This window comes from Pinus tabuliformis, chromosome 3_2, assembly GCF_031772625.1.
Source record: "Pinus tabuliformis cultivar Carrire ecotype Pingquan chromosome 3_2, CPIR1, whole genome shotgun sequence".
NCBI lineage: Eukaryota > Viridiplantae > Streptophyta > Pinopsida > Pinales > Pinaceae > Pinus > Pinus tabuliformis.
Genome location: NC_142302.1, coordinates 667823599 through 667840537, shown reverse-complemented (window position 1 = coordinate 667840537; position 16939 = coordinate 667823599). Strand labels below are relative to the sequence as shown.

The 16939-nt window shown below is 38.3% G+C and overlaps 1 pseudogene; it reads left to right on the top strand.

Moving 5' to 3' along the window:
- Positions 1–6353: 6353 nt before the first annotated feature.
- On the top strand, positions 6354–13118 carry LOC149182412 (uncharacterized; annotated as a pseudogene).
- The last annotated feature ends 3821 nt before the right edge of the window (positions 13119–16939 follow it).

Genomic DNA, 16939 nt, shown 5'->3' with positions numbered 1-16939 from the left:
ACATGGTTGATCCTCAGAATTCCCTACCTCTATGAGTCTAATAGACTTTGAAGGATAACTACATTAACTTCTTCTTGTTTCTCCTATACCTAAATGATTCTATCATTATCTTCTTTGCAAATTCTTATTTTTGCCTTCAAACTTCTCAATGTGTCTGCTATGTTAGGAGGGTTCCCATCACCATGCTTATCATTTGATCTATAGGGAGAATCTCATGAACTGTAGTCTACCATCTTGCTAGTCATGTTTGATCTTCTTCCTGCAAGTATACCATGTAATCTAAACGAAAATATAAACATAATCAACATACCTCAAAATTGTTCAAGGTAGGAATTCTCGTATGCAAGATCAACCAGATTAGCCCAATACATGTATAAACATAAACATCATCTCAATCATAATCTAGTTACCATGCATGATCATACCAACTGCATACCATGACCTCATGCACGACAACTATAACCATGACAATGCATGCATACATCTAGATAAACAATTGTCATACACAACAAATGCATATTCGACCAACATGCATTCACGACAACACATCACAACAACAACACATTCAACTTATTCATGAAAACAAAACTACAACAATGGCTATCACCATGCATACACATCAAGCACATAAACAACCTACATGCATGCATGACAACCATATTTTTCCCATCTAGTCAAAGTGGTGAACCATGCTCTGATACCACTCTATAACACCCTCCTACCACATTTAACCAAGTTAATCGGTCCACCAGGGTAAAAATGTGACGAAAAATTACTATGATATTATTCAAGTCCCCAAGTATAGTTAAGGAAGAGGAATCGACAAACCAAAACCAAATTGACCTTCCTTAGGAGCTATAGAACCTTCAATAGACAACCAACCCCTCCAGGTGTCCAACCCCTGAGATAACTTGCTTCTTGAATAATCTAGACCCCTATTCACTCCCATGACAAGCCTTCCATGTGATTGAGACCCTCCAGTCACTCCCATTGCAAGGCCTCCATGCGGTTGTGGCCTTTTTCAAGTAGTTTTGTGCCAGCGACCTCGGTTTTTGAGCCACTTTTTCAGGGCTAGGACTCAAGTATCTTCCCAAAACTTCATGAAACTTCCTGAAATGATAAATAACATTGAAAAAAGGCTACTAATACAAAACTTGAGCTAACCCCTACCATCCATGACATAAATTCCATCAAACACATCAATAACATGTAATATATAGGTCATATAAACACATCTGAGCATATGGACTTCATACTTACCTAAGAATTGTCAAGAAGGTATAATGCCCTCTTGCAATAGTTGTATTATCATCTATTAGGTCATACATTCATTAACGTTTCATTTATCAATCAAAACAAGATGAGAGACATAACTCAAATTTGTCATAAACCATGCTTATAACCAGCATATAACTATTAGAATAACAATGATATAACAGCCATTATAACCACATAATAACAAACACATTTACACATAATACACAAGAAGAAGAGCTCTTATTAACATATGAAAAATCTAACCAAGTCAGGGACTTCCAAAAACCACCTGGCCATAGATTGGGATGAACCAAATCTTTCCTTCACCCAATCACCCTCCTTCCATATTCCAAGCATGAATGTGGAACCTATAATGAAATTGTTAGTCCCTGAGGAAGAGGGCTGCTATTTTTAGCAGAAATGTCCCCTATTTTAGCTTCGGCAGCCACATCTCCTCTTGCTCCACTTTGGCCATAAGCCGTGTTAGCCCTGAAGCGTTGATCCAAATGGATCCAAGAACTCTCTAAGTCTTTAAAAATCATTTAAAAGATCAAAATAACCGCAAGAGAAAACCCTCCAAAAGGCAGAAAAACATTATCAGGAAACGAAAAACATAGAGAAAATAGTGAAAAATAGAGCAGTGGAGGCTTGAATGCACAGTAGCCGTCAGATCTGGCTGATCAACGGTCCATGTCTGATCAGAAAATCGCAATCAGCCAACACAACAGAGCGCTTACAACGACCTGGGGCTATCGCGATATGCAATTGTGACAAATTCGCATTGCAATATCACATCGGAGCTACACAATGGAGCAGGGCTACATATATATGTGTTATGCGATAGCCGGACCCGACAAGGATATAGGCAATATTTGATATATTTTGAGATCCGTCAAATGGCAGTTTTCAATGTATTTTTGCATATTTCGTTTAAAAAATGAAAAGCAAAGGGAAGCGTCGATGCAATGAAACCGGACCCGAAAGGGTTTGTAGAGGCCAATGTATAGTATTTCAAGACTGTCTAAAACCATTTTGTGGGATTTTTTAATGTTGTAGTGTATTCTTGAAATACAAAGGAAATCACAAAACAGGCAGGATTTTGGGCGGGCCGTGGGCAGTAAATGGTTTTGGTCGATCTCCACCTGATCCCATACAACAGCTGCCATGTGTCCAGGCTGAGGAGAGAGAAAACCACCCTCATCGAGCGGTTAACTCCTATATGAAAGAGCCATCCGAAATGGATCACAACCGTTGGATCTAGAGCTCCCAAATCAATGGTGGACATGTGATATCGCTACAAAGGCAAACCCAATAGGAAAATAGACCAGATTTGATGATATTTGAAGTCTAGAATGAACAGAGTTTTGGCGGAATTTCATAGTGAAAAGCATTTCTCTGTGTTAACAGGAAGCGGCTGGTTTAGGGGTTCCAAAGGCCCGAGGCACTCTTATGCTGCAGAATAGGTGGCCACCTCCCCTTTCTATGTTAAGCAATGATTGCTAATGCTAGAAGAGGGATTCGAGCAGACAGAGGTCGGGAGATAGATGGCCGGAAGGGGAAAAAGCCACAGCACAACACCACCAAACCAACAAAAATAGTCATGGAGCATCACTGGCACGAGTGAGCTACCTGACAGCTCGGCAAAAAAATACCAGAAATTGGTTATTGTGTTTGTTATAAGACAGTGGGGATAGATTAAGACCTCTCAAGCCTTAGACGGTTCGAGAGCATTGTAAAAATCCTATAAATGGTTGAAAGCTAGAAGAAACAAGGGTTCAACTTTTGGAGACTGTGGATACTCTGTTCCTTGCAGCATCTCATCTTCATTCTAGTAATACAAGCTTCTTTTGTTGTTACGTGTTCAATTACCATTTCCTCCTCTGTTCTAAGCTTGCACTTGAATAGGTTATTCATGTTTTCTTCTGTGTCTAATGCCAGATAACTGTCATCTTATCTCTGCATTGATAAATTAGATTTTCAAGCTTCATTTACTTTCTATAGCTAGCCATTCATATGTGTTTATATATGCATCTATTGGTACGGTCAGTATTCTCCATCTACCCATTGAATCTACAAACTATTGAGCATTAGTGGTCTAAAGGCTTGTCAAGTTGAGGGTGTTCATGCATGTCTGGAGTGAAAACATAGTTGAAACAGTCATCTGACTTGATCCAAACCATCATCCATTCCAATAGTTCCGAGAACAATATTGAATATTTATATGTTACCAGGCATCTCTGATTTACAACCTAGGAGAGTTTCCTGGAGTCCTAACATAATTGGCATCGTTGCTGGGGAGAGTAAACTGAAGCTCAACTTCCCTGGGTAATGACACAGATCCAGCTTTGATGATAAACAAAGTCTGGACACTATTTTAGTTGTAATCATCTATCTAGCAACTCTACTGGAGGATGAACCTCTTGGAAACTCCACTCCATAGTGTTGGCTTAGTTTGTGAGGCATACTAGGAGAAATCCTCAGAAGCCACTAGCTGACTTGGTACCTGACACTGAAAAAATCATCAAAGAAAGAAAGGTGTTGCAGAAAGGAGCATCAGGTTCAGGTAACTCTAAACAATATTCTATATCTCTGCAAGAAAATCCTGTAATAGATAAAATACATGTTGAGAGTATAGCATCTAATACTAGCAATGAAGAAAAAATCTCAGAGACTCATAGAGCTCCGTATTCTTTAGGTTCACCTTTTGTTGCAAGCCCAAAGGAAACCTCTCCTCCTATTCATCATACTCCTTTAGTCCTATCAATCACTCCTCAACTCTCTGTCATTCAAATTTCTAGTACCCTTACAGCCATCACGGCTATGGCAGGACCACAAGCACCTACCAAAATGGAAAGAATCATAGTATTGCCCACTCCTTTGAATGCCATGCCTACTGGAGAATATCAGAAGTATATGCCTAAGTTCACTGGGACTGAAGGTGTTACAGCTGAAGAAATTGTTGAATCATTCTATAGCTATGCTGATAACCTAGACATTAGTGAAGATGATGTGTGGATAGAGTCTTTGTCCAAAGCCTAGATGGAGAGGCTATGAAATGGTTCACAGAACGGACCCCAAGGTCTATAGCAGATATTGAGGCTTTAGATTATGCATTCCTAAATCATTGGGGGGATAAGAAGGATCTACTTTACTACCACATTGAATTTGGCATCTTAAAGAGGGAAAATAGTGAGTTGTTATCTAATTTTAATAAGAGGTTTAACTGCATGTACAACAAGATACCAGCTGAAGTAAAACCCACCACTAACTCTTCTAAACTCATCTATGCCAGTGCCTTTGATTCTAACTTTTGTCTATTATTGAGGGAGAGACGATGTGCTACCTTGGCTGATATGCAGGATGTAGCCTTGGAAGTAGAATCAAACATCATGGCCGCAGAGATGCTCAAGGGGAATGTTGATAGAAGGAGACAGAGGGGTGAATCTTCATCATCTTCAAATCCCAAGATAGATAAAATGACCAAGATGATAGAGTCATTAGCCTCTAAAATCTCCAAATTAAAGGTTGAGCAGCACCCTGGGAAAGGAAGAATTCCTAACACCTTTGCTCCTAGAAATCCAAATCCATATAGAAGGGCTAATGAGTAGTTGCAGATTCTGCAAAGAAGCAAAGATGCCAATGAAGACCAAAGGGTGAAGACCCCTTTCCAGAATGTAGTCATGGAAGAAGAGCAGTTTGAAGAAGATGATGAGATCCATTGTATGGAAGACAAAGGCAGTGCCTCCTTTTTTACCTTAGCTGCCTATGAAAAGTCATTATTCAATGACCAGATCAGCCAAGAGTGGGACGGTGAAGTTGTTCTGCAAACTGATGATCAACACAGATATGACCTGAGGTCGAAGATGAATAATGCCAAGGAAACTCCTGTTCAGAGAGCTACTGTTCCTCCAATATAGCAAACTAAAAAGCAGAAAAGACCAACAATTGATCCCATCATCCTCAAAGCTCTAGCTCACAAGGTAAGAGGCCTTGACAAGTCTCCTTCTCCTTTCAATTTTAAATCAAAAATTCAAAAGCTAAGCATACCTATACCTCTAATTGAACTAGTGAAGAATGAGTCCTTCAAGAGATCTATCCTCGAGGCCCTTGAGCCTAAAGCCATCCAAGACTCCACTAACTATGTAAATCTGTAAGATGACAAACCAGCTGTTGTTATCAGCCCAATGATTGAAAATTATGATGACTTCTCCCCATCATTTTATGTCTCTTTGACTATTCATGACAAAATCCTTCACAACTGCCTTTTGGACATAGGAGCCAGCCATAATCTAATGCCCAAGGCTATCATGGATGAGTTGGGTCTTGACATTACCAAGCCTTATCATGACCTACTTTCTTTTGACTCCAAAAAAATGAAATGTTTGGGATTAATCAAAGGCCTAGCCATCACCTTGTCTCAACTGCCTATGAAGGGCATGATGATAGATATTGTGGTAGTAGATGTACCCCCCCAAGTTTGGCATGTTTCTTTCCAAAGGATGGATCAAGAGATTAGGTGGAACATTGCAAAATGATTTGTCCTATGCTACTGTCCCAGTTTTTGGAGGTGAGAGTAGGAGATTATACAGAGAAGCTCAGTTGGCTTATACAATCAGTGATGAAAGGAATCCCACAAATCATCCCATCTATGTTGTCGACACTTATTTTGGGACCTGTATTGTTCATATTGAAGAATCCCAGTTGGCCTCCTCACAGCTTAGGAAACTGGTTTGCCAGATCACAAAGGAAGAAGGCCCACAAATTGGGACATGTTCTTTGACGGAGCTTGCTCTAAGGAAGCTGCAGGGGCAAGTGTAGTCCTTGTGTCTCCCACACAAGAATGCATTCATTTATCTTTCAAATTAACTTTCAAGGTCACAAATAACATAGCAGAGTACGAAGCCTTGATACTGGGCTTAAACACTGCTAAAGAAATGGGCATCAAAGGTCTTAAGGTGTTTGGAGATGCAGACCTTATCATTCAGCAGGTCAACAAAACTTTCCAAGCAAAGCATCCAAGGTTGAAAGCATACAGAGATGAGGTATGGAAGCTCAAGGGTTCTTTTAATAGTTTCAGCATTTCTTACATCCCTAGAATGAAGAACCAGCTTGCTGATTCCCTTACTGTGTCTACTAGCACGTTTATTCCTCCTTTGCCTCCTAAATTGGCGTATGAAATTCAGGTGAAATATAGACCATCTCTACCTGACAATGTCAAATACTAGAAATTTTTCGAAGATGATGATGAAATTAATAGGCTTTCACAAGTCTTTGATGAATTTGCTGAAATGCACATTGACCAAGAAAATGAAGCCATTGAAGAATACAACCAATCCAAGCTAAAGGACAAGATTGGTCAGGATAGCATTGTTCAGCTGCCTAGTAACCATATACCCAAAGTATTGGTGCCCCTAGAGAAATTGTTTGATCATAATGATGTACCTTATAAGCCTGCCAAAAAATAAAATGAGTATGTAGTTCATAGACATAATGTAGGGATTCCAGCCCATCCAAAGTACATAAAGTTTTCCTCTCACATGTCTTCTGCCCAAATTTTTAAGTACTGCACCCTGATGAAACAATTTACTAGTATTTTTGCTTGGGAGTACAGTGATTGTAAGACCTATGACACCAACATCATTCGGCATAAGATTCCACTAGAGAAGATCACCATCCCTTTTAAGCAGAAATTAAGACCTATTAGCACTCTCTTATTGCCTTTGATTGAAAAGGAAATCAAAAAACTGTTGGAGGACAATGAAAAGAACTGGGATTCCAAGTTGAAGTTTGCACTGTGGGCTGACAGAGTTACCAACAAGAAGTCCATAGGAAATTCTCCATTTAAGCTAGTTTATGGCGCTGATGTTGTTTTTCCTATCCAGCTGATTCTCCCTATGGCCAAATTTTTGCAAGAAGAACGGGATGAAGAGAATTACATAGCGAGGAAAATGAGTTACCTGGTTGAATTATAGAAAATCAGAGAACAATTGGTTGAGAAGTCAAGAATTCATCAGAAGAAGATCAAAGAAACCTTTGATAGAAAGGAAAAAATGGACAGTTTTCAGGTTGGTGACTAGGTTCTCAAATGGGATGCATTGAAGGAAAAGAAGGGCAACCATGGTAAATTCGATGCCTTATGGACGGGACCGTTTGTCATTGCTCAAGTTCAGATGAACAATACTTTCATTCTGCACAATTTGGAGGGGGGAGGTGTTTTGATGGCCCAGTCAATGGGCGGTTATTGAAACTTTACTTCATATGAGGCTTTAAGGCCTTAATATTCTAATAGGGTTTTTCAATTTTTGTTTTTCATGCTTATAAACTCCATGCCCAATGGAACACTAGGGAATAAGTTTGTTTTGGTTGTTACTGGAAAGGCAGTAGTCTGCAGTTCTTGAAACCTCACAGGGAGGCTTTCATCCCCAGAAGGAGCCAGTGTTAGCCCTTGAGGTAGAGGGCTACTATTTTTAGCATAAATGTCCCTTGTTTTAGCTTTGATGGCCACATCTCCTCTTGCTCCGCTTTGGCCATAAGTTGTGTTAGCCCTGAAGTGTTGATCCAAATGGATCCAAGAACTCTCTAAGTCTTTAAAAATAATTTAAAAGATCAAAATAATCGCAAGAGAAAACCATCCAAAAAGCAGAAAAACACTATCGGGAAATGAAAAACATAGAGAAAATAGTGAAAAACATAGCAGCGGAGGCTTGAACAATGAATGCACAGGCGCCATCATATTTGGCTGATCAACGGTCTAGATCTGATCAACAAATCACAATCGGCCAACACAACAAAGCGCTTACAGTAGCCCGAGGCTATCGCATCAGAGCTACACAACGGAGCGGGGCTACATATATATGTGTGATGCGATAGCCAGACCCGACGAGGCTATAAGCGATATTTGATATATTTGGAGATCCGTCAAACGGTAGTTTTCTATGTATTTTTGCATATTTCATTTAAAAAATGAAAAGCAAAGGGAAGCGTCGATGCAATGAAACCGGACCTGAAAGGGTTTGTAAGGGCCAATGTATAGTATTTCAAGTCTGTTTAAAGCCATTTTGCGGGATTTTTTAATGTTTTAATGTATTTTTGAAATACAAAGGAAATCACGAAACAGGCAGGATTTCAGGTGGGTCGTGGGCGATAAATGGTTTTGTCTGGGCTTCGCCTGATCCCATACAATGGCTGCCATGTGTCCAGGCTGAGGAGAGAGAAAACCACCCTCATCGAGCGGTTAACTCCCATATGAAAGAGCCACCCAAAATGGATCACAACTGTTGGATCTAGAGCTCCCAGATCAACAGTGGAGATGTGATGTCGCTACAAAGGCGGACCCAATAGGAAAATAGACGGGATTTGAGGATATTTGAAGTCTGGAATGAACAGAGTTTTGGCGAAATTTCACAGTGAAAAGCATTTCTCTGTGTTAATAGGAAGTGGCTAGTTCAGGGGTTCCAAAGGCCCAAGGCACTCTGACGCTGCAGAATAGGTGGCCACCTCCCATTTCTGTGTTAAGCAATGATTGCTAACGCTAGAAGAGGGATTCGAGCGAACAGAGGTTGGGAGATAGAGGACGGGAGACAGATGGTCGAAAGGGGAAAAATCCACAACGCAACACTGCCGAACCAATAGAAATAGTCATGGAGCATCACTGGCACAAGCGAGCTACTTGACAGCGTGACAAAAAATACCAGAAATTGGTTACTGTGTTTGTTAGAAGACAGAGGGGATAGATTAAGACCTCTCGAGCCTCAGACGGTTCGAGAGCATTGTAAAAAGCCTATAAATGGCTGAAAGCTAGAAGAAACAAGGGTTAAACTTTTGGAGACTGTGGATACTCTGTTCCTCGCAGCGTCTCATCTTCATTCCAGTAATACAAGCTTCTTTTGTTGTTACATGTTCAATTGTCATTTCCTCCTCTGTTCTAAGCTTGCACTTGAATAGGTTATTCATGTTTTCTTCTGTGTCTAATGCCAAATAACTGTCATCTTATCTATGCATTGATAAATTAGATTTTCAAGCTTCATTTACTTTCTGTAGCTAGCCATTCATATGTGTTTATATATGCATCTATTGGTACGGTCAGTATTCTCCATCTACCCGTTGAATCTATAAACTATTGAGCATTAGTGGTCTAAATCCTTGTCAAGTTGTGGGTGTTCATGCATGTCTGGAGTGAAAACAAAGTTGAAACAGTCATCTGACTTGATCCAAACCATCATCCATTCCAATAGTTTCAAGAACGATATTGAAGATTTATATGTTACCAGGCATCTCCGAGCTATAACCTAGGAGAGTTTCCTGGAGGGCTAACAGAAACAACCAGGAATTCCTTAGGATTTACTACAATCCACCAAGGGATTCCTAGGCCCAAGCCCTCATATATACAACCAGGCTTTACCACAATCCCACCAAGGGATTACTAGGCCCAAACAAAAAAAAAAAATACAATATCAAGATTTACCACAATCCCATCATATATTGGTCCAGGGATCACTAGGAATATACAAGCATGGATGCCTATGGATCTCTCCACCTAAACCATGATGAATTTGTTCATCTCCACCCTCCAGTCTTTACCGTATATCCCTCCATTAACCAATCGAGGATTCTTAGTCCGAACGAGGGTATACACAATCAAGATTTACCACAACCCTGCCTTCACTAGTCCAGGGATTCCTAAGCTTTGTGTTTCTCCACTGAGACCACCCCACTCAGTTTCGTAACCATCTAGAAATCTAGCTTAACCAAATAATAGGAACACGATCACACCATGGTTATCTAGAAATAGCAAGGCAAGGTTGAAAACCGTTATCTCACCTAGAAATTCCCATGCCAACGATAGCAAGAGAACCAAATACACTCATGAATGTACCATGCATTCCAAACTAGCAAGGAAATCATACATGCAACTTGATACCTGTAATTAATCATGTTGTAGTCACTTGATCCCACTCTTCCTTGCTTTATCTTTGCTTCCCTTTGCTTTATTTTCCTTTCTTCCTCCAGTGCTAGAGTGCTCCAAGAATAATCTAAGTGTATGATAATATGAGAGAGTAGAGAGAATAGAGAGAGAGATCCAAAACTAAACTGAAAAAAAAGTTGTGAATTGATCCTTAGAAGCCTTTTATTAATGAGGCCTCTATTTTCTTCATTTCCCATGATTTTCCTTCACTCTCCTCCTCACATGCAACCAGTGAACTTTCACCTTCCTTTTCTCCTAATTTCCATTATTTTCATAAATAAAATGCCAATTAATGTCTCTTTCCTTTTCAAAGTCTTTGCCATTGCCTCTATCAATTTCCCTTAGCCATAATAAACCAAATGAACACCCACACTAGGATGTTTTCCCACCACTCATCTTGGAATAAGTGTCCCGTGACCTTGGTCTTATTTTTCCTTTATTAACTTTATTACATGGATTTTTAACCTGGGGCTGTTACATATAGGCCAATTGGAGAGGTGCCAATTCTAGAATAATATCACATAAAAAAAACTTCCTTATCCACTTATGGAATTTAATATTTCAAAACTACGGGTAAGGCTTATGTTTTAAAGTTAAAATGAAATATGATTCTAATTTTTTTGAGTTAAAACTAAAGTCTTGTCATCAAGCAACTAACTTTGACTATGTCTATCCTGTAAGTGGACACGTTAATGTGAAATGGAAATAAAATTAAAATTATTAGACTTAGTTTAATAAATAGATGTTAGAGTTGAAATTCAGTAAGAGAATTTTTCATAAAATTTTATAAAAAAAAATTAAAGTGTTATTTTAATGTACTAATTAGATTAAGTGTTCTAAAAAAGTTTTAAGAATTCAAATTATGTAGATCACACTATTCAAATTTACTATTCCAAGAAATTTGTTATAAAACTCTACCAAACTGTAAACAAATTTGGAAAAAAAAAAAAAACAAAAAAATAACCAACAATAAATGCTATGAAAGCAATAAGGAATTGTCAAAAGTATAGATAAATGACAAAAAAACTCCCATATGAAGCATAGTTGATGCTTTATTTATTTTTCAACAGTAACCAGTGTAACAAATTATCTCGGAGCATCCAAATCACCGCACCGCCTAAACCAATTGCCATAACCACTTCAATCTTAAACAACATACACTTTTTTTAATTGTTCCATTGGAAATAGAGTACGGTGCCATATATGAGCATAAATTAATGTAGTTGGTGTGTATGTGAAGCGTAGCGATTAATTAGGCCGATAGGCCTTCCTATGAATGAACATAGTTGTCTACACTTTCATTCTCTGACTGATGTCTAGATCTTCTGCTGTTTGACATCTGGCACAAATTTTCCTCTTTCCGCTTGACATTTGTTTCCCACATGCATCATTATTTAGGGTTTCTCATCAGCTTGGGCTAGTTATGGCCGTTACCACCTTACCTCTAACCGCATTCTCACCTCATTTGCCTTCTGCGTGCCCAGAGGAGCTCTGCTCACGACCGACGACATTGATGATTTGTGGCAGCAATCACTTGTAAGTACTTGAATCATTCTAACATTAACCTGTTGCTCTGTTTTAGTTTTTTGTTGCTTGAAAGAGAAAAACTCATTGCTCTTTTTTCTTTATTTGTTGTTTGACAGTTTGTTCGTAAAGAATCTACAGGTAATAACCGAGGTGCGGGGAATTAGGATGGTTCGTGTCCTCAGTTATTTTTATCACGTTCGAGAACCAGAATCAGATGAAGAAGTCACATGGTTCAAAAATTGGTGTGATGAGGTTTTGGGAAACTATCTGAGGAAGTTGATCGACCCTAAACCATATCATTTTAGGAAGTTACAACTTGTTGCAACTGAATATCGTCATTTAGAAAGCATATTGAGGAGGGTAGAGTCACCAAACCTGATATGGCTACGTTGGAACAACTGTCCCTTCTCTTGCTTGCCTCCCTAGATTCCGATGAAGAATATAAGGGTTTTAGAAGTGGTATGAACCAAATTGAAAAAATTGTGGCAAGCAGAATCTCAGGTAAGGGCTAAAGACAATTTTGTATTTATTCTCTTTTTTTACTTTGCCACCCTAATTTATGGTAGATTGTTGCTGCAATTGCTATACTAGCACAGGCTCTCGAATGCATTTGAAGGGTTTTGTAGATAAAGGCTATCATCTCTGTATTTTTCTTACTATTGAAAGATGAATATTACGTGGTAGGCACCTCTAGAGTTGCGGGAGCTACATGTTTATGCTCCTCTTTCAATGTTCCCAAAGTCCATTGGATGGATGAAGCACATCAAAAAGATTGTGGTGACTTGTATGTCAAATTTGACTCATCTCAAAACTTTACCAGAGGAATTCTGTCATTTATCCTCACTGCAATACCTGCACCTAAGATGCCCAAATATGAAACGAGCTTCCAAATTCCTTCGGGAATTTAATTCGACTTAAATATCTGAATTTGGAATATTGCTCCGATTTGACCTTGTTGGAGGAAACATTTGCAAATATCAGGACGCTTGAATATCTAAGCCTTTCGGACTGCAAGAGCATGGAAGTGTTGCCTCGCCAAGTTGCACATCAACTATCCCTGGAAATATTAATCTCGTCAGAGACAAATTTAAAAGAATTGCCTGGGGATATTGGAAACCTAAGCAGTTAGGAAGAATTTTCTTTGGGAAATGCTTTGTTGGAAATGCTGCCCTATTCTCTAGGTCACCTGAGCAGCTTGAAGAAGTTGTGGGTTTGTGATTACCCAGAAATGAAATCTTTGCCCCATTTGTTGGGACTGTTGACTCAGCTGTCAACGTTGTGGGTTGGAGGCTGTGGAATATATTTCTTACGATCAACAAATTTGGCCTCAATCTTGATGGATCCGAGGCATCCAATCATGCAAAGCTGACCAGTATATGAGTTCCATTTTCCGTCAGCGGGCAATGTTAGACCATTAAGGCCTAATCTTTTTATAGCCACTGTCTCTGAGAAGGAGGAACAATTCGAAAAACAACACTAACATTTGTAATACCTGATTTAGCAGCACTAGAATCAGATGGATCTATACATCTTATATCCTGCACAATAAGCTTTGTATTATTAAAGCTGCCATCGGTGCGCTGAACTTTGTCATCCCTCATGAATGTACCCAACTTGCTACAAAAGTCATATGTGCCATTACATTGCCAATTGGGAACCACATCCAAAATCTAGCCAGATGTTAGTTGCAGTAGGGTTGAACATAATTGTTCCCCTTTATATATTTCAATACATTTTGACCAGAAATTATTGGCATATGGGTAAGGATCACAAGCCTTTTCCAGCAGGTACCCGGAATCAAATCCATAATTCGAATAAGCAGCCGATTGTGAATAGATGTCAATTCCATCAAAGTACCTGGGATTGGAGTGCCAGTTGAAGCTTGTCAGCTTTCCCCAAATTTCTCTGGTATTCAGAGAAAGTTTGCTTGGATAGTGCAATAGTAGAAAAATGTTATCATCTTCTAGCAGATTTGGCGACAATGACTCTGACTAGTCCCAAGGATTTGCAGCATTCTCCCCACAGGGAGGGTAAAATACGTACTGCCCAGCATACATAGAAACCGCTCTTTTTGTGGGTTTTTCAATTGTAAGTAGACTCCTTCAAAACGAATGCTGAGAGAAGAGAATCCAGGATAAATCTCAAAGGCCTCAGGGTTGCTACCCATAAAAGAGATACTTCTATCTGGGCACATGGCCAACTTTAATACCCCACTCACATTCACCATTTTGCTATAAGTTGTGTTTGGATCTACATCTGTGATCCAGAAAGATGACAAACTGATAGCCGAAAGGTTTTGGGGGAGGGTGTTATTGGAATTAATAAATGGCATAATAAGATCAGAACCCTTGTCTTTCTTCCAATCCCCGTTTACAAAAGAAAGCTCATTCAGAATGATATATCTTAGGTTTGGATCAGAAGGCAAAGCTGAAGCCTCTGATAGAAAAGAGAAAAAATGTTCCTTCACTACATTAAAACAACTGTAAGTGGGAGTGGGAACATAATTTTTGTTAGTTTTGAAGGTAGATGGAGCATCGAATGCCAGCAATTTATAAGGGGATGAATTGGCCTCAATGCAATTGTTATGGTCTAAAGTGGCTGTAAGCTATTTTTGTGGTTGATGTGAGTAGTTTTGTGAGCATGGCCTCAATGCAGAGTGTTCTTTGTCTTATGTGCTTTTATTGCATTGTCTACAAACCCATTCTAGTGAAAATTGGGTTGGCTAGGAATTTAATGCAGGACTTGCTCTACCAATGAGCTACCTGCACTTTTGATGATTGACATCTTTACCAATTTGATATCAAGGTGTGAATTGGTACCTCCAGCATTCCACTGGGTTAATGCCAAATTGTGTAGTAGCACATAGACAACTTTTGCAGTGACGTTTCGGGGGAGTAGTTCAAGTTCTGCTGATATTCACCTTCTTCTACTAGCTAATTTGTTAGGCTTGAACCAACATCTCTTCTAGAAAAATTCAACAATTCCAATTTAATAATCCTATCGGCCTCTCTTTGTACCTTCTAGGACAATTGCTAGTTAATTAACGAATAATATGGATGATGGCTAGATCGTCGTTAAACCACTTATATGCATATATGTGAACTATGTCATAATTTCAATCTTTTCATGAAAAGCATTGAATATAAGGTCGTAATTGTAGTAAAACTCAGTATTTTGAGAAACTTATTAGAAGATATGTAAAATTTTAGATTAAAAAGCCCAAAAAGGAAAAAAAAAAAAAAAAATGAATTAAAGTATGAATAATTAATTATATAGTAAAAGTAAAAAACAATATTTATAGAAAAATTAAATATAAATTATCAAATTACCAAATAAAGAAACTTGTTAATAGTTACAAGGTTAGTTATGGTATGAGATAAAAATTACTAAATAATTTTGCATTAAAAAATAAATTTAAGCATAACCTGACCTCTTGTTAGATAAGAGATATGGCTCATACAACTCTACTAAGAACATAATTGTTGTATGTCAAAGCATTTGTTTGCAACGCTTTGAGAAGATGCAACACAAGAACTTGTTCGCTACGCCGAATACCTGTTTTTCAACACCACCATATACTCTCACGTATGTAGTGTAGAGGACCTATCTAAGTGGAAAACAAAGTGTTGATTACATGAAATATTAATTACCTCTAGTTGTACTTTGTAATGTTGGTGCATGTATCACCACAAGCTTCTCATGCTCTTTAGAAAACGCATCTATCTTACATGAATTATGTCTCCATCTCTACCGACACAAGGATGCTCTGAAAAATACTTGTATGCTTTGTTTGATGCAACAGAGTAGAGTAATGGATTTCAAATAGATATTTTCCACTAATGCAGTCAGTTTTATCTACAAAAACAATGCATTAACTAGGGTTTACCAAAAAAACAAACTTACCATAATTTTTACCATTACAGGGAAATTTATCTTGATGATGAATCATTTATAATTATAGAGCAATCAATATTGATGATGAATTCCACAATAATGAGAAATAGAATACCAGTAAATCCAAGATATCTATATCCTATGCTAACTAAACTAGACAAGAAACAACTGTAGAGGTACATGAAGCTACATGCCAACACTTATCAGGCTAAAACTTATACGTGTAATGCATGAAAAATATGAGATTGTATGTTATTTTTTAAAATGAACTAAACTTATAATATGAAATAGAATAGAAACTAACAAAGTAATAGACCACTTGGCATGGTCCATGCATTGTTGTTTAATATGACACGATAGAAAAGATGTTTTCAAGGCAGGATATGAGATGATAGCGAGAATCACAAATATTTTGGTTCCATAAATTGAAATTAGCTTATTCCCTTTATATTTATGTACCATGAATTGAAACTAGCTTATTCCCCTTGGTTAAGTATTGAATTGAAAGGATTAAAACTATACATATCGAGCTTCGCAAAACAAAATATCAATATTTCTTTGTTTACCTCAACCCTAAAATTATAATTTGCGTCAACCGTACTAGGAAGGATCATTGCAACTTACATCAACCGTACCAGGAAGGTGATGGTTATGGGAGCTGCATATGGAAAATATTATGTGAATAGGCAAGTGTTGAAAACTACTGGTTATTTGGTCAGCCTTTCAAATTCCCTTCAAGTTTCCATCAAATGCTGGAGACCTCTCTCTTGAATTGAATTGAAGAGGTCTCTATGGTGGGGCATTTATCAAATGCACTCACAGGGCCATCACTTTGGTCTATGAAGAACCAGTAGAAGAAGTAGCATAATTAGTAGAAATGGACTCAAAAGAAAGCGACGGTAGTCCAGTTGAGCCCAATAATAAGAAGAAGGCAAAGTATAAAAATCATGTTAAAGGAAAAGAAAGTGTTCCCACCCAAAAGTCTCCTGCAGAATTCTTTGTAGAAAACAAACACATTGTTGGTTTTGATAACCCAGGAAAGAGTCTTTATATGATGGTGCACGAGCTTGTCAAGAATGTACTTGATTCTATGAAATCCATTGGTGAAGTCCACTTAAAAAAAAAAAAAAAAACCATCAAATGCCTTCAAGTTCATTGTAAGCAACCTAATTTCAGTTTGTATTCTTTTGGTTATTTGATTAGCTCTTACAGTAGACCAAAGAAAATTAGGCCTTTTGTTTGTTTTTTGAGGTGTTTCGCAGGGGTCATTGCTGGCTCCAAAGAGAATGACGAGGG